A 22,231-nucleotide genomic window follows, 5' to 3' on the forward strand; every position below is an offset into this window, starting at 1 on the left:
CTGACGAAAATTGAGATGGCCTAATAGTTGTTACAAGATGTGAATATCAGGTATTGAATCTCGACTATTATTTAATTTCTTTAATTTTCTTGTTTTCCTTCTTAATAAAGCACTATGCATCTTTTGCAATGATTTCCATGAGTTTCCATTACTAATTTCCTTGATTTTCGGTGTAATGGCAGGTCAAGCCTTGAATTGTTGGAGGCTTCAAAGTAGCTACATTCCACTGCAATTTTTATTGCATTGATATGCTTTTCACAAAGGCCTTTGTGTCGGTAATTTCTTAGTGAAACCATATCTAAAATTTTAAACCCTAAATTTCGTTAGGTAAACTTGACTCAGGATAGAGTCAAAGTTGACTAGGTTAAACAATGATGGTTTTGGGGCACATGGTATTGTGCACCCATAGTATTCTGCTCATGGTATTATATGTAATGGAGTTTATAAAAGGCTGGAAGGACTTCATTGTAATGCAAGACCTGGAGGTGAGCGGTGAAGGTTCACTTGGTCGGATTGGCCAGAGTTTTGGCCAATGTTAATAAGGTCTTATTAGGTTTGGTTTTTCCCCGATTTGGGGTTTTCCCGGATAAACATTTGTGTTTATGTGTTTATGGTTGTTGCTGGTTATTTTTATATTTATTCCTCTCAGTAATTATTTATGTTATGCAGTAAATTTCTTAACAACTGGGATATTGGCTTCAAAGGGATTCTTTGATGCCAGGGGTTTATAGTGCCTGATGAGATCAATGCAGCCTTTCTTTTACAGAGTTGGGTCTGAAAATAATTGCCGAACAATCTTACGCAGAAGAACCTCAAGGAGAATGTGCGCAAGATAGTGCCAGCTAGGGATCGCAGTGCATTTGTGATATTTACCGGTGCTGGAATCTACGAGGGCTCGCAGTTGGAGCAGTTTGATAGAAGTTTTTGAGCACATCAAATTGAGAGAGGATGGATCAGAATCATAGCAGCAATAAACCAATTTTTTTTTTTAATGAAGTCAAAATTATTGCATGTAAATGGGCATACTACTGTAAGACCTGGTAAGGCATGTGTACCCCTCGGTGATCACCAGTAAATTCTGGGTTAGACCTAGGTGATAGGGGGGATGTCAGATCAACAATACCCCCGGTAAAAAACTCTAAGGGGGTAAGAGCTAGAGTGAGTGAGATTGTCTCACTTAGCAGGTTTGGCTAGAGTTAGTCAAGGAACCCCTAGTCAAGTTTAAGCGGGGAATTGTTAGGTAAACTTGACTCAGGATAGAGTCAAGGTTGACTAGGTTAAACAGTGATGGTTTTGGGGCACATGCTATTGTGCACCCATAGTATTCTGCTCATGGTATTATATGTAATGGAGTTTATAAAACGCTGGAAGGACTTCATTGTAATGCAAGACCTGGAGGTGAGCGGTGAAGGTTCACTTGGTCGGATTGGCCAGAGTTTTGGCCAATGCTAATAACATCTTATTAGGTTGGGTTTTTCCCCGATTTGGGGTTTTCCCGGATAAACATTTGTGTTTATGTGTTTATGGTTGTTGCTGGTTATTTTTATATTTATTCCTCTCAGTAATTATTTATGTTATGCAGTAAATTTCTTAACAAATTTGTCTCTTCCAAAAAGGGCTCCTTTTAATTAATTATGGTTACTATATGTGTTTTCTTCCTTAAGAAACTATGTACATGAGGGTTTCATTCATCTTCCTCGAAGGTAAAATTATCAATCACAATAGATTTATTTTTATTACATTATTGTAAAGATTTAATGGACCTTCTAAGACTAGATTATGGTTTTATTACTTTCTATGTGTGGGTTAGTTTGTGCATGCATTTGGGTCTTTGTTTTGAGGCATTTCGATTTAGTTTCTCATTCTAAATTGCTTATTTCACCTCAACCTCTACATATATTCATTTATAGTCATTCTCTTATAGGTTTATAAGCCATCCTTAGGCTTCATGTTCTCTGCACCTGCATAAAATTGTTTTTAATTAGCATTTCAGCCTTAACTTGGCTAGGGTTTCCAAATATAGATGTCTTGGAGGTTTATTAAGACTCTTTCGGGAAGAAAGCCTCATATTCATAACTATAATATTTATAAATATTTTTTTATTAAGGATTTTCACCCCTTTGTTAACACACAACTTTATATTCTATTATATGACTTACAGTCGAAGCCTACAGGGCCAGAATTGGAAACTTTCTTCTTGGATTTTGGGGAAAAATGAACTGTATATTTATTTTTGAGATTTCACATGCTAATATATTCATAGCCATGGCTTTTATGCCCTTAATAACTTTATTTTCTTTCGTGTTCACCATTCATGCATTAAATAGTAATTGTTATGTTCTTGTATATGATTATTAGTGCAATCTAGGCACTTAAAACATTGTTACTTTCATTTGATATTATCTAATCAAAAATTTATTTTCTTTTGTGTTCACCATTCATGCATAAAATACTAATTGTTATGTTCTTGTATACAATTATTAATGCAATCTAGGCACTTAAAACATTGTTACTTCCATTTGATATTATCTAGTCAAGCATGGATACACTGTGATTTATTGTTGTAATCGTTGTGTATCTATATAAACTATGTTCTTAGTAATTAATTTAGAAGGTATAAACTAGGCCATAGGTCAGGTGGATTCTTTTCATTTGGGACCACCTAAGGTTCTTTCTGACCCCTATTATTCTTTTGTCCAATAATGCATGTTTCTTGGCTAGTTGACGAGGTTCCTTTCCTTGTCGTGGACTACACAACTAACCAAGACATAAAACTTCCTGCTTTTAATTCAACCACATTGCTTACTGTATTATAATGATTTTATTTTACTATCATAATTATATATGCCATAAATATATGCATGCATATTTATATATTTTCTTGTAGTTACCAAGAACACAATCTACTACAATAAGAATACCATTATTCAATATAGTTGTATGCATTTTATTTCTTCCTTGGAATTTCTTGTACCTTAACAACATATTTATGTTTTCTAATGATATCCACTTATACAGTGGTTAACATGATTGGTCCCTAGTTAGGTTTTTTGTTCAAACCCTTAAATAATATCCTTTGTCATAGTGCCACATATATAAACAAATATTTTCACTAAAAAAATTGTTAACAAGGCCTATCCATTCACCTACTCAAATACATCTAGGAAACACAAAAAATTATACTAAAATTTCCTACTTAAATTCACTCATAGCTCTGAACTGCAGAAATAATATATTTGTCATAGATTCATTTCCAGGTAGTCATATATACTTATCTAGAGAATCCCTGAAAATAGATTAAAGGATTCCAAATTCCTCCCAACCATGAAGTACGTTGTAGTTCGCAACCCCCTCCCCCCCCAACCACTTAGAATGTTTTCTTCAACTTCTCCTCCTTAACCCCTTTAGCAGTGTATTGTTAGTGTTTGGGTTCATGTCTAGTCTTTCTCTCCTAATGGAATTTGCTTTGAAAACCTTCTGCCTTTATCTCATGTAGTCCCCTTTACACAACTTTCATCAATGGCATTTATCTCCAATCATGAATCTTTGGTGGTTTGCACTAGGAAACACTTCAACTGAATGGCAAAAATGATGATTTTTTTTCTTTTGTTCCTGCCCCTTCTTGAGCATAACTAATTCAAATTGTTTTACTGACAATTAGGAGTCTAATCTCATATGATAGTCTTTAATATATTTTCAAGAATAATAACACACACAAACATTTTTTTTACTATTAATCAAAATGAATATTTACATTGTCACGTCATATCACTTGTCCCAGTTTGATTTTCCTGCCACATCTTCTATATAAAAGCCATAAAGATAATTTTACGAGGGTGTATTACAAAATAATAGAATATCATATCTAATTTATTTATTTTTGTAAGTTTGACATCGGTAAAGTAAAGCAGTACCTTAATAGTGCACTCGATCACCGATCGAGCCTCGTAGACCTTATGTAAATTTAATGAATTAACATATAATAACACATATATAACTAAAAAAAATTATAAAATATGTTAAAGAAAAATATTCAAAAAATTAAATTGTTTAATGTTAATCTTTGTTGAAGTTTTACAGGAAAAAAATAATTGAAAATTTTGATATCTCCAATTAATTAATAAATCAAAATCAAAATAAATCTATAATAAAATTATTTAAATTAAAAACATATTTTATATTTATTTTTTTTAAATATAAATTTCCGTTAACCTTGTATTTAAAAATAAAATAAAAAAATAAACTAAGTAACACATTTGAAAAAATAAATAAATGAGATGTTGTACATCCATCACTTTCATGGCTTTCCCTGCTATAAAAGTTGCAGGGTATATCTCTTGTTCTTTACCGTCCAAAGGTTGCCCATTTGTTGCACTTTTCTATTAATGCATTATTTAGCTCATTAACCAAGCAACCGAAAATAACATTTGGTAATAAGCACGTTGAATTACTGAATGCTTCAACTGAATCAACATCGATCACTTTCGATCTTTTGTTCAAGCTAAAGTTTGCAGCAGCCTTCCTCCAATCCGTGGAGTCTGAGTTTTTAAGCGTACTTCCATCACCTTCCTCTTCTCTGTCAATAATCTAGGATTTCATATCCTCTTTCATTTTGTCCCTGATAGTCCACACCAGTTTGGATTGAGTGGGCTTCATCCTAAGATGCTTATTCATCTTAAGACGAAGGCTGCCAGATGGAAAATACCATGGTAGTTGATGTTCTATCAATCGGACAGCCAATTGGAAAATGATGGATGTGTGTAAGATCCAGCAGCGAGCCGTGAGCAGTAGACAGAGGCCAATAGATAGCAATGTCCATGGTAGTTAACATTCAGTCAATCAGACCACCAGTTAGACACTGGTGGACATGTGTAGGCTCGAGTGACAAGCGGTGGGCCGACTGAGGACCAACCCTTGGTCACGACTTTCGATCACAATTAGCTAGAAATAAGCACCCAGGGGTTTATCGGCCATCAACCATTGGACTTTGACATTGTATGGAGTGAAACCAGTGAGTCTGACGGGCGATAAGTACCATAAGGTTTACTCTATCGGTTCCAGCCCTCAGTCTTCTGACAAGAGGAGTTGATGATTAAGAGCTGAGCAAATTGGCATTCGGGAGTCAAATTTCATTGCAAAATTAAAGTTTAATGTGGTAGAAAATGAAAGTTGCAATCGACTTTAAAAATTGCAGCACCTATAAATAAAGTGAATAATGATGTTAACTAAACTGTGTGGAAGGAGGAAAAAACAGAGTCAACAAGGAGATCGAGTTGTTACCGCACATTGATGTATGTGTCAACGGACAACGTCAAGACTGAGAAAGAAGTTTTGTAGAGACTGAGTTGAACAACCTATTAGAAGACATAATATAAGGAGAAGGAGAATAGCAAATGTGGTTGGTCTGTAGATGAAGAATTGCAGCCTTTCAGAGAACTAAAGAGAAGACATAATTGTTGTATAATTAATTAAATTATACAAGAAAATTGTAAGCCCCATGGATCTTAGTCTGAAAATGTATGAAATATAGATTTTCTTGGTTGTTGCATGTCATTGCTCGTAAAGATCAGAGGTTAGTTCCTCTAGGAAGATGAGACTTGCAAATTTAATGGGGTTGGTACCTCATCTAAGTTGGTGCTCACAAAAATTTAATGTAATCAGGAGTTGAGGCTCAATTTTACATCATAAACAAAATTATTTGTGGTTTTCTTCCATATAAATATCCATATTAATTTTTAGTATACAGTTTCTATATAATTGTTTCTGCTACTTTAAACCTGCAAACCTAACCATATTCCAAGTTCTAGCAATTAAGGTAGTAACAAAGTCAATGGTTGAATTTGTTATTTCCTTGTTAAATTGATGGAATTTGTAATCAAGTCAATGATATTTATAATCAGGTTAATGATAGCCCATTTAGACATGCAAATTTCAAAGTCATTGCTAGAATTAGGTAATCCAACCCAGTAACAATAAAGTTATATTATTCTATTATCACATACTACTTTGAATGCTTTTAACTTTGGAAGTTATATTACCATGTTGATTACTCATATTACAAAATAATGTGTGAAAATATGTGAATCAAAAGAAATGTTTAAATGTAGCATTAGTGACTCATCTTATCATTTATTCTAATCAAATTTGGCGACTTTAAACATGCAAACTTAACCATATTCCAAGTTCTACAATTAAGGTAGTAACAAAGTCAATGGTTGAAGTTATTATTTCCTTGTTAAATTGATGGAATCTATAATGAGGTCAATGATAGTCCATTTAGATATGCAAATTTCAAAGTCAGGGCTGGAATTAGGTAATCCAACCCAATACCAACAAAGCTATATTATTCTATTATCACGTATTACTTTGAATGCTTTAAAGTTTGGAAGTTATATTACCATGTTGATTACTCGTATTACAAAATAATGTGTGAAAATATGTGAATCAAAAGAAATGTTTAAATGTAGCATTAGTGATTCATCTTATCATTTATTCTAATCAAATTTGGCGACTTTAAACATGCAAATCTAACCATATTTCAAGTTCTAGCAATTAAGGTAGTAACAAAGTCAATGGTTGAATTTGTTATTTCCCTGTTAAATTAATGGAATCTATAATCACGTCAATGATAGCTCATTTAGACATGCAAATTTCAAAGTCATTGCTAGAATTAGGTAATCCAACTAAGTACCAACAAAGCTATATTATTATATTATCACATACTACTTTGAATGCTTTAAACTTTGGAAGTTATAGTACCATGTTGATTACTCATATTACAAAATAATGTGTGAAAATATGTGAATCAAAAGAAATGTGTAGCATGATCTATAATAAAATTTTAGAAAAGGCACATAGTAGTGAGGGCTTTTGTCTATGAATTTTAATAAAGTTCAAAGGATTATGAGTATGAATTTCAGTAAAATTTAATTTAGATTTTTATAACGTTTAGTGAGTATAATTATTTTTAAAATTTGATGTATATTTGGAAATTATGGTTGTATTTAGTATTTGATTAATTCAAATGATAGCAATTGGGAGAGTGCACGAAATTTTTTTTTATTTAAGAAATAATAGACTAAGTAGTGTCTTAGCAAATGTGGTTGTTTATTAGAAGATAAAAAGTCAAATATTTTAAGGTGCAAATCTTTTCTCAAATTTTATACTTGTAAAAAATAGTTGAGTTCTCAAAGGAGGTTATCAATCTTAACCCTAAATTCAGGCTTATGTGATCCATAATGAATTAAGAAAGTTTTTTGGTAAAAATTCTACCGAAAATGCCAGTTTTGGGGCTAAAAGCCCATGTTTGAGTTAAAATTTGTAATAAAAATGTAAAGACTCCCCATTTTGTGGTCGCGGAGCATGAAGATATCATGTGTCATAAAGGGTAGTCCGCCCTTAGTTTTGTAAAGTAAAGTCGGTTGTAAGAGATCTACCCATGGTCCGCGAACCATGAGATTGTATAAAAAGAGCTAAGCTCTAAGTAGTTTTAGAGACATACCATGTAAGAGAGTCGTAGCTCTGGAGTGAGAAGTCTAAAGCTTGGATTGTAGCGTAGGTAGAGGCTCTACAGCTGAGTGCGTAGAAGCCTAGGGTAGAAGTCTGCAGCTGAGTGCGCGGACCCTGTAGCTGTGTGCGCAAGGTAGACAGAGTTGTAGACACTTGGAAGATATTAATAAAGAAAGATATTCTACAATTCCTGTGTCTTTGTTTTGTTATGTATGGATTTCCTTTATTATGCTTATGTGATGTGCGAATGAATGCAATTATGTTGAATAATTGAACAGAATTACGATTATCTATTTACGCGGTGTTAACATTAATTATGTGATAAGATAAGAAAAACACTTAGACTAATTGGGGAATCTGCATGACACGCTGCTATAGAAACGAGAAAGTATCTGAGCAACATGTTAGGGTTGCACGAAGGTCGATCGTACCCTTTCGCAGAGGTATTAAATGACATAATAAAGGGCTCACCTTGCAAGCTCTAGAGCGAAGTGACTTGCTTGAAGGCAAGGATAGAGGGAATTAAACGACATCACAACCATCTCAAGGTGCGGAAACTTGGTTCCAGCGTCCCCCCATACTGCTTCGGGTGAGACTTTGGTCAGTGCTCCGCAGGCTGATGCTGAAAGGACCAGTAGTGTAGGGATTTGTTTGGCTAATTAACGTTGAACCTAGGTTAGGCCCCCTCAGGCCAACAATAGTGTTTGAGCAAATGTAGTTGTTTATTAGAAGATAAAAAATCAAATATTTTAAAGTTCAAATCTTTTCTCAAATTTTATAATTGCAAAAAATAGTTGAGTTCTCAAAAGAGGTTATCAATCTTAACCCTGAATTCAGACATATGTGATCCATAATAAATTAAGAAAAGTTTTTCCGTAAAAATTCTACGGAAATACTTTTCTTAATCTTAACCCTGATAAATCTAAAATAAATGAATAATATTATTAGTTCAATAATGCTAGAAAAGTTAGGCTTTAACAAGGATGATAATAACACCAATTATAAGAGTAGTGTGACACTGGGGAAATATTATTTTTTTCTAAATGGGAAAAAGTCTTTATTACCAATCAGGTAAGAAATATTAGCCTTTAATGAGGATAATATTAATTTTAATCATGAGAGAAATGTGGATTTTGGAAAAAATCTTTGAAATAACATGCAATGACATCACTATGTAGAAATAAAATTTAAATATTTATAATAATGTGGTGTAGGCTTATAACTAGTAAATATTTTTGGATTTTTGATGGTTATCATTTATTTTTTTATTAAAGAAAAACTAATTGTTATTAATAGTTAAGAGCATGTGTTTTTTTATTAAAGAAAGATTAATATAACTTAAGTGAGCCTAATAGTTAAAAACATGTGTTTCTTCCTAAAAGATCTCATATTTATTGCAAGACTATATTTAAAAACCAAAACCAAATATATTATAATAAAAATTAAATGTAATTAATACATTTTATTATATAAATTTACTTGTATAAATACATAATGTAAATTTAAAACACAGAAATAAATAATTCTAATACTAAGAAAATATGACCTACTAAAAAAATATGAAAGTCATATTTAATACGTATTTTTCATCATTGAGAAATCAATTGTTGTATGGGAAGAAAAGATATTTATAAATTTTCCTTGCATATTTAAGTATTACATTGAGGTCAGGTTGCATGTGATGATCATGGATAATAAAAATAACTGTTATATATATATATATATATATATATATATATATATATATATATATATATTCTGAGAGATTTTTCAGCGAAAATCACATGGAGTATTATTTGTCGTTTCGAACCAACTAGTGTGGTTCATCGTCAAGACAAATTGAAGAAACAGATCCACCGTAGCATGCTAAATAGTCTGAGCCGAGCCTCCAATAGCTAACTAGACCAACGGCTAGTTTGACAATAGGACCGGGGTCAAAATTATTATATTAGTTGGTCTAGTTAGCTGTTGGAGGCTCCGCTCAGACTATTTAGCATGCTACGCTGGATCTGTTTCTTCAACTTGTCCTGACGATAAACCACACTAGTTGGTTTGAAACGCGTCGACAAATGGTACTCCATGTGATTTTCGCTGAAAAATCTCTCACAATCTTGATATGGATCACAAAAACCTGAACTCTTTATATATATATATATATATATATTATAATTAACTTTATAAATAAAATTCCAAAAATTATTTCTTATCCGCAAGTTATTTCTTGAAATTTTAAACATACTAAAACTTGCAAACAGAAAGATCACAATTTAATAAAAATTAACCTACTTAAAAATATATATAAATTTAACCATAAAAATTATATTTTAAAGTAAAATTATATAACTAAACTTAAATATAAAATATTATGAAAATATCATAACATTTAAACTACTCTATTTATTTTTATTTAAAAACATCAGCTGAGTGACAAAATCCGCTCGCTGAATCGGACATGATTATAGAAAATACATTACGAGCAAAAGTTACTAGCAAACTCCACGACATTACGAGCAAAAGTTACTAAATCAAGATCTCAAAGACCGGACATGCGAGGTGGCCTAGCACAGCATGCCAGACAGACACACTGGTCTCTTAGACTTTAGAAAACCTAAGAGTTAATTATTGCCTTCTATTTGTCGTATAATGTCGACGATGGCTTCTGCAACTTTAGCAATGGCAATCGAATCTTTTTCTTCACCATCAGCTATAGCTTCATCTTCAGATGCGTTGTTCCATACGCCTTCTGCTACAGCTGTAGGCACTGCATGGTTGACCTGGCCAGTCTGCATTATAGATAAGATCACAAAGTTATATCTCCATACAAGTATTTTTCATAAGGGATAAGCATATTTAAGATTTGGTTTAGTGATAGTAGTTAAGGAATACGTTAAAGTAGTAGGGAAATTTAAAATATTTATCATTACAGTATAATGTTTATATTTTGATTGAGAAACGTTCCCAAAAAACACCCACCTTACAACACAGTTTAGGTTGTTTCCGAAAGGCTTTATGTTTTAAAGTCTTCGAGCGAATCAGTAAGCTCTATATACAATTGGTATCTAATATATATAATAGTAAGGAGTAGATTTAAATTTAATGAATAGGTGGATGTTATTTGAATAATATTTATCAATGTAATTATATTTTAGTATGTTACCAGCAGGATTTAAATTTGGGTAAGGAAAATAATAACTACGGTTTTTATTACTCATAAAAAATAACTCTAATTTAGCAGTAAACACATTCTATTCGGCTTTCTCACTTAGTGTAAGGTAAGAGATAACTAAAGATAAAAGAAGAAATCATTTCTTATTAACTCAACTAGAGATCCTAACCAGGGAGTATCTAGAAAATTGAACTTATAATTTCTATTAACTCAATTAGGGATCCTAACCAGGGAGTATCTAGAAAATTGAATTTATAATTTCTAGAAATAAAAAATGATTTAATAATATACCAATTAAACTAACGCTCTATATATATTAATTACATTAAATTATAAAAATTAGAAAATTGAACCCATAATCTCTAGAAAGTAAAAAATGATTTAATAATGCTCTATGTATATTAATTACATTAAATTATAAAAATTATAAAATATTTTAAAAAGGTAAATATTGTATTAAAACAGAGGTTGCTATTTTAAAATATTTTACCTATCCAAAAATTTATCACGTCCAAAATTTAAAAGGAATCTTTTATTTAAATTAAAAACATTTTATAGTTAACTTCATAATAATAATTAAATATGAAGTTCTGTAGTTTACAAATTTATTTAATTTTTATTTAAAAAAATAAAACATTTGTTGACTTATAACTTCGTATTGAACCAAACAAATTCCATCAACTTCGTATTGAACCAAAAAAAAATCCATTTGACAGTAACCCATTTGAAAAAATAAATAAATAATTGAAAAACATGAGCCAATGTACTTAATTTAAGACACAGCACTTACCTGAATCAAATCTGACACTGCCATGGCTTTCCCTGCTATAAAAGCTGCATGGTATATCTCTTGTTCTTTACCGTCCACTGCCCATCTGTTGCACTTTTCTATTATTGAGTTATTTAGCTCATTTGCCTAGCAATCGACAATAACGTTTGCTAATGAACGCATTGAATTATTGATTGCCTCAACTGAGTGAGCATCGATCGCTTTTGATGTTCTGTTCAAGCTAAAGTTTGCAGCGGCCTTCCTCCAATCCATGGAGTCCGGGTTTTTAAGCGCACTCTCATCACCTTCTCCTTCTCCATCGGCAATCCGGTACTTCATATCCTCTATCATCCGGTTCCTCAAAGTCTGAACCTCTTTGGATTGAGTGGGCTTCACCTTCAGTTTCTTATTCCAAATGTTTTCAAGAGTGTTGAATTCTTTGTCGGCTGCCTGGCTTACGAAATTGGCTTCCGTATCTGAACTTTCAGCAAGGTCCATCAGAGGCCATGCTTGAGAGCAAGCTTTAAAGGCATCATCAACAACACCAGAATTAGTGTCGTCGTAAGAGCACAACATAAGATGGATCAAAGACGCTGCTTTCATCTTCCACGACTTTTTGCCGGTGTACTGCAAATACTTTTCCTCTTCTCGGCATGTTTCTCGAACTTCAGGCGCCCCTGTTTGCAGGCGTCTTATTATTTCCATTAGATCTTGACCACTCTTCATGCCTTGTTGCATATGTTTCTTTGTTGATTTAAAGGCCGATTCATTGGCTATCCACAGGTTCCTGGCCATTTCTCCTGGCATCCGTTTCATCTCCAAAGTTCTTTGTACTTGGAAAATTCTGACCTCAGCATGATTTTTTGACGTATCATTACGAAAGGAAAGAAAAGAAACCAAGAGAGAAAGCAAGTAGCTTTGCTGAGGAAGACCACCCGCTTCTGCAGTAAAAGTGCCATGGACAATAATAAAGAATATAACCGAATTGCTACGATTATATCCACAATATAGCTTTCTAAGAGTGTTTGGTCACGATTTCTTTTCTCCCGAAACAAGGGGCCGTTTAAACGTTATGTTTCAAGTTTCAACTCAATAATGCTCCTTGTCCAAAAGTCCTCCACTTGAAATGAACTCCATATATCTCTAGGAAAATATATGACGGCTGTTAACCATCTGAATGAGACAAAGATCCATCCTATCAAGACGAACGCGAACTGAATTAAAAAGGTTATTCTATTCAGGGAGTGAGGTTGCACATAATGATGAAAGTAAAACAATCCCCATTTAAAGGCCACCAGTGTAACACAAACTGTGACCAAGAAGCCCGATAATGAACTTAAAACCGACCTTGCCATAATATACTCAGGCTGGCTAGAACGAACCACAATCCAACTTTTGAGGACATGATCCCCAATGCTTCCACAGTCTCTACGTGAATTAGAACAACACGAGAGCAGTGAAGGAACCATTCGATTCATAATGAACCGACTAAGACAGCGCAGATAGAGAGCAGAACCAATAATATAATGGCGACTAAGACAGCGCAGATAGAGAGCAGAACCAATAATATAATGGCTGTGAATATAATAACATTGACCACATTGATCCATAACTCAGCAGTAAAATATATGTGCTGAGCGAGGTAAATCTCAGAAAGCACATGTGATAGTACGGTTAATGCCAATGCTCCAATGTCAGACCAAACACTTCTAAAGCGAGAACTTACCAATCCCGGAATCAAATAAGCAATGAATACACAGATCACAAGCCGTCCACTGTCGATTATCGGCTGAATCATTACGTAATCGAACACATCCTTATCTGTTAAACCTAGTCGTATTTCTAAAAATACATTGACCGTGGAATAATCAACAAAATTGATGAACCAGAGCGTAAGAGCGGTGAGAACAAGAAATCTGCCTGGAAGCCAGTACGCTTTTCTCTTGATCGCATTCCGCGCATCCAGTGAGAGTAGGAGGATAAATATAATTGCGCAAGCGCACCCACTTAACAGATTTGTAATTTGAGGAGGATTCAGATACGCCATCTTCGAATTATAAACTCGACAGTCTTGCAGATTTCTGCCTTCACTACTATATAAGAAGAAACGTTTACACTGAAATGTACAACAAAAAACGAACAATACACATCCTCCTCCGTCTTCAAATATAAATAAACTGGAGAGTCATTAGAGATTCATTCCCTGATGACTAAAAAAAACATGTGCAGGTAGACTTAAAGGAAACGTGTACGTTGACTTAAAAGAAACGCGTGAAATTGGAATCGTTGGAATTGTTTTATTTGAGTTGTATAAAAAGTCTCACTAAATATAACTCGTATACATATGGTTTAATTAATTTAATATATATTTATAGTAGTTGGACTTTATTTTATTGATTTTAGTTGTATGTAGATTTAAGCAATACTAATTTGGTTTATTTTTATAAATTAAATTACTGTCCAGAAGCATCTTTATTGATAATAAATATCAAAATTGTTATTTTATGATATATATAATGTTGTTAAAAATATAAAAATTAATTAAATTATATTTTTATTTTAAATTATTATATTAATTATAAAAACAATTAATATATAACTCAAACATATATATTAAAAACCATCTAATAAAAATTTTAACATGTTTTTTTTATTTTATTATAAAGATTTTAAATATATATACAAGTTTTATTACGCCGTAAGGCGTTCCCTCTGAGACGAACTCCCCTCCATGCCACCGTGTCTCAACGTGGGCCGTTAAATGAATTGTTAGACGATTAAATCATCTCCAGCCATTAGATCATCGGTGAAAAACGTTCTGGTCAGTGAAGAGTCGCTCGCCCTGAGGTCTGAAGCGACACAGAAGAGTCGCTCGCCCTGAGGTCTGAAGCGACACAGGTTAGTTTTGCATATCCTGCGTCAAGTGTACAAGTTTCCTGTTTCTCAGGTTCACATTTTTAAAGAGTCGTGGAATTGCGGCAATGATTGATCGTTCGACTGGCAGAAACCTCGGCATGCGCGAGGGACTGAGACGGTATTTCGTGCGATGCAGTGATTCGGCCATCAACAATTGCATCAAATACCTTCTGGGTGCCCTCTTGGGGCGTGTGGTCTGTCCTCGGAATTATCATTATCGCGTTGAGTTCCTCCCGGATAAATGCATACAGAGGAAAGAATTTAGAGCCATGGATTAACGTTCTGCAACAGGAGCCTTCCAGCATGTGACTGTTGGTGCGCTCCTCGGATGAAAGCACGATTGCTGTTATCTCCTCTTCAAGGCGCTGCTTGAGGTGGGATTCGAACTCTGTTATCTGCTCTACAATTTTAATATCGTGGAATGTAACAATGGTGTCAAGAATTGTTTGTTTGAGGGCAGAGACAAGTGGGAGGGAAGGGTTGCAGGGGGATTCTAAATGTGTACACTGGAATACCCCTGGCAACGCTAATAAGCTGTTCTTTAATGGATTCCGGGAGATGGCATTCGTCTGAAACGCTTGAGATGATTCCTAACACAATATTTAGAAGAATTTGTTCCAGTTGTCGCAGATCTATTGCCTGGCAGAGAGCGTATAAGTGCGATGCCAGCATAAGTTTTAAGATATCCAGAGCTTCTTCAGTCTTCCTGGCAGATATGAGGACCAGAGAATTGATGTCCTGGTTGTGCTGCTCGGCGCTGTGAACGTGGGTAGTGACTGGGTTAGCCAGGAATTGAAGCTCCGAACTGTAAGCAGCCATGGCTATGTCGATTCCCTTGAAGCCATAGTCCAAGCTCAAGTCGAGACCCAGGGAAAGGTTGCCCGGGAGCCCATTGCTGTAGAATTCGATCATGAGCTCTGTGAACTGTGCAAAGATGAGTTTCCCCAATCCAGCCAGAGCTACACGAACATAATCCATGTAGAATCCCACTGCGCTGCCCTGGAAATTGGCGCTATGGAGGGCCTTGCCATTGACAGGGTCGATGATGGGATTGTCGTTGGCAGAGTTGATCTCTGTCTCAATTGTGGCCGTGGCTTCTCTTATGGTCTGCACCAGAGGGGCCAGCCACTGGGGTCTCGAACGCAGAGCATAGCGGTCCTGTCTGGGCTTTTTCAGAGAATTGATGCTGTAATACTCTCTTGAAAGCTCCTGGAAGGGGCTGTCTCTGAGAAGCCATTCAAGAAGTGCCGCAGACTCTCTCTGGCCGGGGTGCGGCTTCATCTCGTGGATCAGCGAATGCGCGAATTCTTCCCGCCCGAAGATGACTTCGCAGAACATTCCACAGAGCATTTCCACGAGCAAGAGCAGAACATTGGCATCATACATGACGGTGGCAGCGAGGGCAGTGGCAAACGAAGTGCCATTGACCAGAGCCAAGCCCTCTTTGGCCTGGAGCTTGAAGGGCTGCAGACCTGCTTTCACCAGAGCCCTCTGGTGCAGGCACTTCTTGTTCTTCACCATGAGCCCCAATTCGAGCCCTGACTTGGGGATTCCCAATTAGCAGACCTGCTATGTAGGCCAAGGGAATTAGGTCACCTGAAGCGCTTACAGAGCCTCGCAAGGGGCATTTGGGCGTGATATGAGAATTGATAAGTTGCTGTAGCGCTTCCATGATCGCCCATCGAATCCCAGAGCAGCCATAGATGAAGCTACTCATTCTCAGAAACATGGCGCATGGAGTGGTGATGGGGGAGAGCTCCCTCAGTGACGAAGAAGGGCCGGTGAATACTCCAGCTAGCAGACATCGAATTAGGGCTTCTTGCAACTCGCTCAGTTGGTTGGTCCTCTTGCTTGAACAGGCGCCGAATCCAGTGGTCACGCCATAGATATCAGCTCCTCCTTTCGCTTTCTCTTGCACCCACAACGAACACCTCTCAGCCCGTTCTCTGCAATTCCCGGCATGATTATCTAGTGTCACTTTCACTTGGGGCCTCCGGCCCAGGGCTGTGACATGGGCAACGCTGATGCGGGAGCCATCGACATTGATGCAGTTGGTTTCGTTGAACGTCTTGATAAGAAGGATGATGTCCTCCACGTGACAAGAACGAGAACGGGCAGTTATACAACTGTTACTATTTAATTGGAAGTACTCCATTGCAGACTAGCTCAAAGATTACAGACTGACGCAAAATTCAGAATCCTGAAAGCATACCATGGAATTCTCACAGACAGCACCATGGCTTTATAACCATCATGGTGCTGTTAATTGCACCAAGATACACAAAATTCAAATTGTATCCCATGGATTAGGGAACCCAGCCATGGTTGGAAAATCGAATTAATTTTATTATTCAAAATATTATTATTATTTTTAATATTAGTATTACGTTTTCATTTTCGACTTATATCAACTATATTTACATTTATTAATATAATCATTTTAATAAATCAATATAAATTTATTTAAATTTAGAGTTACTCAGTTTTTAAATCTACATTTTTTATTATGCAAATTTTTATTGAATGTGAAACTTGAAGAAATGTTTCTATCTCTAGGTATTTTTTCACTTCAATCCAAATCCACGTTTTTCTGTACCTTGATTGATCAGACCTGTGAAGAACAAATCTTCCATTTAAAGGAGAGGGAAAGGAATCGTTTCATTGATTTGCAAGTTTCTTGAACGAAGATTTTGTATTTAAGGAAATGATATTAATCTGGGTAACTCATTTTTTTAGAGGGTAGATTTCTGAATGTTTTGGACACAACCATAATTTCTATTTATCTTATTCCTAGAATATTTCAAGATTTATCTGATTTCCAGAATATTTTAGAATCTATAATCAAATTAAATTAAATTTGTGAATAATCTTGTTAGTCAATGAGGTAAAGTCAGAACAATGGCTTGTGATATCATAGTCACAAGATTCAGCTATATTGACCCTTGTTGTTCTGAAATTCGGTGGCAATGCAAATTTCCGCAAAAATTCCCTATTATAATTCTGTACATCTGCAATCTCCAAATCGGTGTCCAAATTTCTTCTTAAAGCATCATTTTGAAGAAGGGGAAGAATAATTGGTGGAAAGGTGTTGCTTTCTGCTTGGACCTGCTTAGCTTTCACATTCTTTATATGATATTGGTGTGCATTCATGAGCAAGACAACATTATTCTGGGCATATCTGACGTTCTTTTAATTTTTGACTCCATTCTCTAATGTAGTAGGTAGATTTTCTCCAAGAACAGTGACTTGGCTGTCTGCGAGAGCCTCGCTAACCTTTGTACCCGCTTTTCTTTTATGATTCTGTCCATCTGCGATCTCTAGACCAATGTTCAGATTTTGGCTCAAACCATCAGTTTCAATAAGAGTGCGAGTAATTGGCAGAAAGATGTTGTTGCCTTTCTGGACCTCCTTAGCTTCCATATTCTTCATCTGATGTTGAACTGTGTTTACTGGCAAGACATCATTATTCTGGTCATATTCAACTTGCTTTTCGTTTGTAACCCTACTTTCCAAAGTAGCATGCAAATTTTCACCAAGAACAGTAACTTGGTTGCCTGTGGGAGGCTGGCTAGCCTCTGTATCCTGTTTCCTTTTACAAATATGTCCATCTGCATACTCCAGACCAGTTTTCATATTTTGGCTCAAACCATCAGTTTGTTTAGCATTCATAAAAAAGATAGCATTATTTTGGCCATATCTGACTTGATTTTTGTTTCTAACACAGTTTTTAGAGTCCATAACATCAACTAGGTTCTGATTTGCTAACTAGGACTCTTTAATCTCAGAGTCTTTCACTGCCTCATTAGTTGAACTTTTAGAAGCTGGTTGGGATAATTAATTTCAATTCTTCTCTGAATGTATGACATAATGTAATAAGGATAACCACAGAAACCTGTGTTTTATTATTATATCTTATAAGCCTTGGAAAATCAAAGTCATCAACTTCAGTTGTGAATATCTCACCCTATGATCCAAATTGGCCAGGCACCTAAGTAGGCACTACTTAAACCCTTGCATAGTCTAAAATTTATAGTAAAGATCAGGTCGTTTGAATGTGGACTGATCTAGGGATGATTTACCTAGCCAACTGTGTCGCAGTTAAGGAATGCCCCCTGTTGTCCCATTTGAATTAACTAGTAGAGAGAAAACCCATCAACTTCAACTATGAATATTTCGCCGTAGGATCCAAATTGGCTAAGAACCACAATAGGCCCTACTTAAACCCCTGCATAGTCTAAAACTTCATACTAAAGATCAAACCTTTTGAATTTGGACTGAATGAGGGATGGTTTATCTTGCCAAATATGTTGTTGTTAAGGAATGTCCATGTTATCCCATTTCAATGAACTAGGTAGAGAGAAAGGTTGAGTTCCTCCCGGATAAATGCATACAGAGGAAAGAATTTAGAGCCATGGATTAACGTTCTGCAACAGGAGCCTTCCAGCATGTGACTGTTGGTGCGCTCCTCGGATGAAAGCACGATTGCTGTTATCTCCTCTTCAAGGCGCTGCTTGAGGTGGGATTCGAACTCTGTTATCTGCTCTACAATTTTAATATCGTGGAATGTAACAATGGTGTCAAGAATTGTTTGTTTGAGGGCAGAGACAAGTGGGAGGGAAGGGTTGCAGGGGGATTCTAAATGTGTACACTGGAATACCCCTGGCAACGCTAATAAGCTGTTCTTTAATGGATTCCGGGAGATGGCATTCGTCTGAAACGCTTGAGATGATTCCTAACACAATATTTAGAAGAATTTGTTCCAGTTGTCGCAGATCTATTGCCTGGCAGAGAGCGTATAAGTGCGATGCCAGCATAAGTTTTAAGATATCCAGAGCTTCTTCAGTCTTCCTGGCAGATATGAGGACCAGAGAATTGATGTCCTGGTTGTGCTGCTCGGCGCTGTGAACGTGGGTAGTGACTGGGTTAGCCAGGAATTGAAGCTCCGAACTGTAAGCAGCCATGGCTATGTCGATTCCCTTGAAGCCATAGTCCAAGCTCAAGTCAGGACCCAGGGAAAGGTTGCCCGGGAGCCCATTGCTGTAGAATTCGATCATGAGCTCTGTGAACTGTGCAAAGATGAGTTTCCCCAGTCCAGCCAGAGCTACACGAACATAATCCATGTAGAATCCCACTGCGCTGCCCTGGAAATTGGCGCTATGGAGGGCCTTGCCGTTGACAGGGTCGATGATGGGATTGTCGTTGGCAGAGTTGATCTCTGTCTCAATTGTGGCCGTGGCTTCTCTTATGGTCTGCACCAGAGGGGCCAGCCACTGGGGACTCGAACGTAGAGCATAGCGGTCCTGTCTGGGCTTTTTCAGAGAATTGATGCTGTAATACTCTCTTGAAAGCTCCTGGAAGGGGCTGTCTCTGAGAAGCCATTCAAGAAGTGCCGCAGACTCTCACTGGCCAGGGTGCGGCTTCATATCGTGGATCAGTGAATGCGCGAATTCTTCCCGCCCGAAGATGACTTCGCAGAACATTCCACAGAGCATTTCCACGAGCAAGAGCAGAACATTGGCATCATACATGACGGTGGCAGCGAGGGCAGTGGCAAACGAAGTGCCATTGACAAGAGCCAAGCCCTCTTTGGCCTGGAGCTTGAAGGGCTGCAGACCTGCTTTCACCAGAGCCTCTGGTGCAGGCACTTCTTGTTCTTCACCATGAGCCCCAATTCGAGCCTTGACTTGGGGATTCCCAATTAGCAGACCTGCTATGTAGGCCAAGGGAATTAGGTCACCTGAAGCGCTTACAGAGCCTCGCAAGGGGCATTTGGGCGTGATATGAGAATTGATAAGTTGCTGTAGCGCTTCCATGATCGCCCATCGAATCCCAGAGCAGCCATAGATGAAGCTACTCATTCTCAGAAACATGGCGCATCGAGTGGTGATGGGGGAGAGCTCCCCCGGTGACGAAGAAGGGCCGGTGAATACTCCAGCTAGCAGACATCGAATTAGGGCTTCTTGCAACTCGCTCAGTTGGTTGGTCCTCTTGCTTGAACAGGCGCCGAATCCAGTGGTCACGCCATAGATATCAGCTCCTCCTTTCGCTTTCTCTTGCACCCACAATGAACACCTCTCAACCCGTTCTCTGCAATTCCCGACATGATTATCTAGTGTCACTTTCACTTGGGGCCTCCGGCCCAGGGCTGTGACATGGGCAACGCTGATGCGGGAGCCATCGACATTGATGCAGTTGGTTTCGTTGAACGTCTTGATAAGAAGGATGATGTCCTCCACGTGACAAGAACGAGAACGGGCAGTTATACAACTGTTACTATTTAATTGGAAGTACTCCATTGCAGACTAGCTCAAAGATTACAGACTGACGCAAAATTCAGAATCCTGAAAGCATACCATGGAATTCTCACAGACAGCACCATGGCTTTATAACCATCATGGTGCTGTTAATTGCACCAAGATACACAAAATTCAAATTGTATCCCATGGATTAGGTAACCCAGCCATGGTTGGAAAATCGAATTAATTTTATTATTCAAAATATTATTATTATTTTTAATATTAGTATTACGTTTTCATTTTCGACTTATATCAACTATATTTACATTTATTAATATAATCATTTTAATAAATCAATATAAATTTATTTAAATTTATAGTTACTCAGTTTTTAAATCTACATTTTTTATTATGCAAATTTTTATTGAATGTGAAACTTGAAGAAATGTTTCTATCTCTAGGTATGTTTTCACTTCAATCCAAATCCACGTTTTTCTGTACCTTGATTGATCAGACCTGTGAAGAACAAATCTTCCATTTAAAGGAGAGGGAAAGGAATCGTTTCATTGATTTGAAAGTTTCTTGAACGAAGATTTTGTATTTAAGGAAATGATATTAATCTGGGTAACTCATTTTTTTAGAGGGTAGATTTCTGAATGTTTTGGACACAACCATAATTTCTATTTATCTTATTCCTAGAATATTTCAAGATTTATCTGATTTCCAGAATATTTTAGAATCTATAATCAAATTAAATTAAATTTGTGAATAATCTTGTTAGTCAACGAGGTAAAGTCAGAACAATGGCTTGTGATATCATAGTCACAAGATTCAGCTATATTGACCCTTGTTGTTCTGAAATTCGGTGGCAATGCAAATTTCCGCAAAAATTCCCTATTATAATTCTGTACATCTGCAATCTCCAAATCGGTGTCCAAATTTCTTCTTAAAGCATCATTTTGAAGAAGGGGAAGAATAATTGGTGGAAAGGTGTTGCTTTCTGCTTGGACCTGCTTAGCTTTCACATTCTTTATATGATATTGGTGTGCATTCATGAGCAAGACAACATTATTCTGGGCATATCTGACGTTCTTTTAATTTTTGACTCCATTCTCTAATGTAGTAGGCAGATTTTCTCCAAGAACAGTGACTTGGCTGTCTGCGAGAGCCTCGCTAACCTTTGTACCCGCTTTTCTTTTATGATTCTGTCCATCTGCGATCTCTAGACCAATGTTCAGATTTTGGCTCAAACCATCAGTTTCAATAAGAGTGCGAGTAATTGGCAGAAAGATGTTGTTGCCTTTCTGGACCTCCTTAGCTTCCATATTCTTCATCTGATGTTGAACTGTGTTTACTGGCAAGACATCATTATTCTGGTCATAATACATATTCAACTTGCTTTTCGTTTGTAACCCTACTTTCCAAAGTAGCATGCAAATTTTCACCAAGAACAGTAACTTGGTTGCCTGTGGGAGGCTGGCTAGCCTCTGTATCCTGTTTCCTTTTACAAATATGTCCATCTGCATACTCCAGACCAATTTTCATATTTTGGCTCAAACCATCAGTTTGTTTAGCATTCATAAAAAAGATAGCATTATTTTGGCCATATCTGACTTGATTTTTGTTTCTAACACA

The 22,231-nt window shown here is 36.3% G+C and overlaps 2 pseudogenes; both read right to left on the bottom strand.

The window, feature by feature from the left end:
- Positions 1–14,401: 14,401 nt before the first annotated feature.
- On the bottom strand, positions 14,402–16,515 carry LOC149259571 (phenylalanine aminomutase (L-beta-phenylalanine forming) pseudogene; annotated as a pseudogene).
- Positions 16,516–18,699: 2,184 nt separating this feature from the next.
- LOC149259572 (phenylalanine aminomutase (L-beta-phenylalanine forming) pseudogene) lies at positions 18,700–20,656 on the bottom strand (annotated as a pseudogene).
- Between the last annotated feature and the right edge of the window lie 1,575 nt (positions 20,657–22,231).

The sequence above is a fragment of the Pinus tabuliformis genome, chromosome 6, assembly GCF_031772625.1.
Source record: "Pinus tabuliformis cultivar Carrire ecotype Pingquan chromosome 6, CPIR1, whole genome shotgun sequence".
NCBI classification, from domain to species: Eukaryota; Viridiplantae; Streptophyta; class Pinopsida; order Pinales; family Pinaceae; genus Pinus; species Pinus tabuliformis.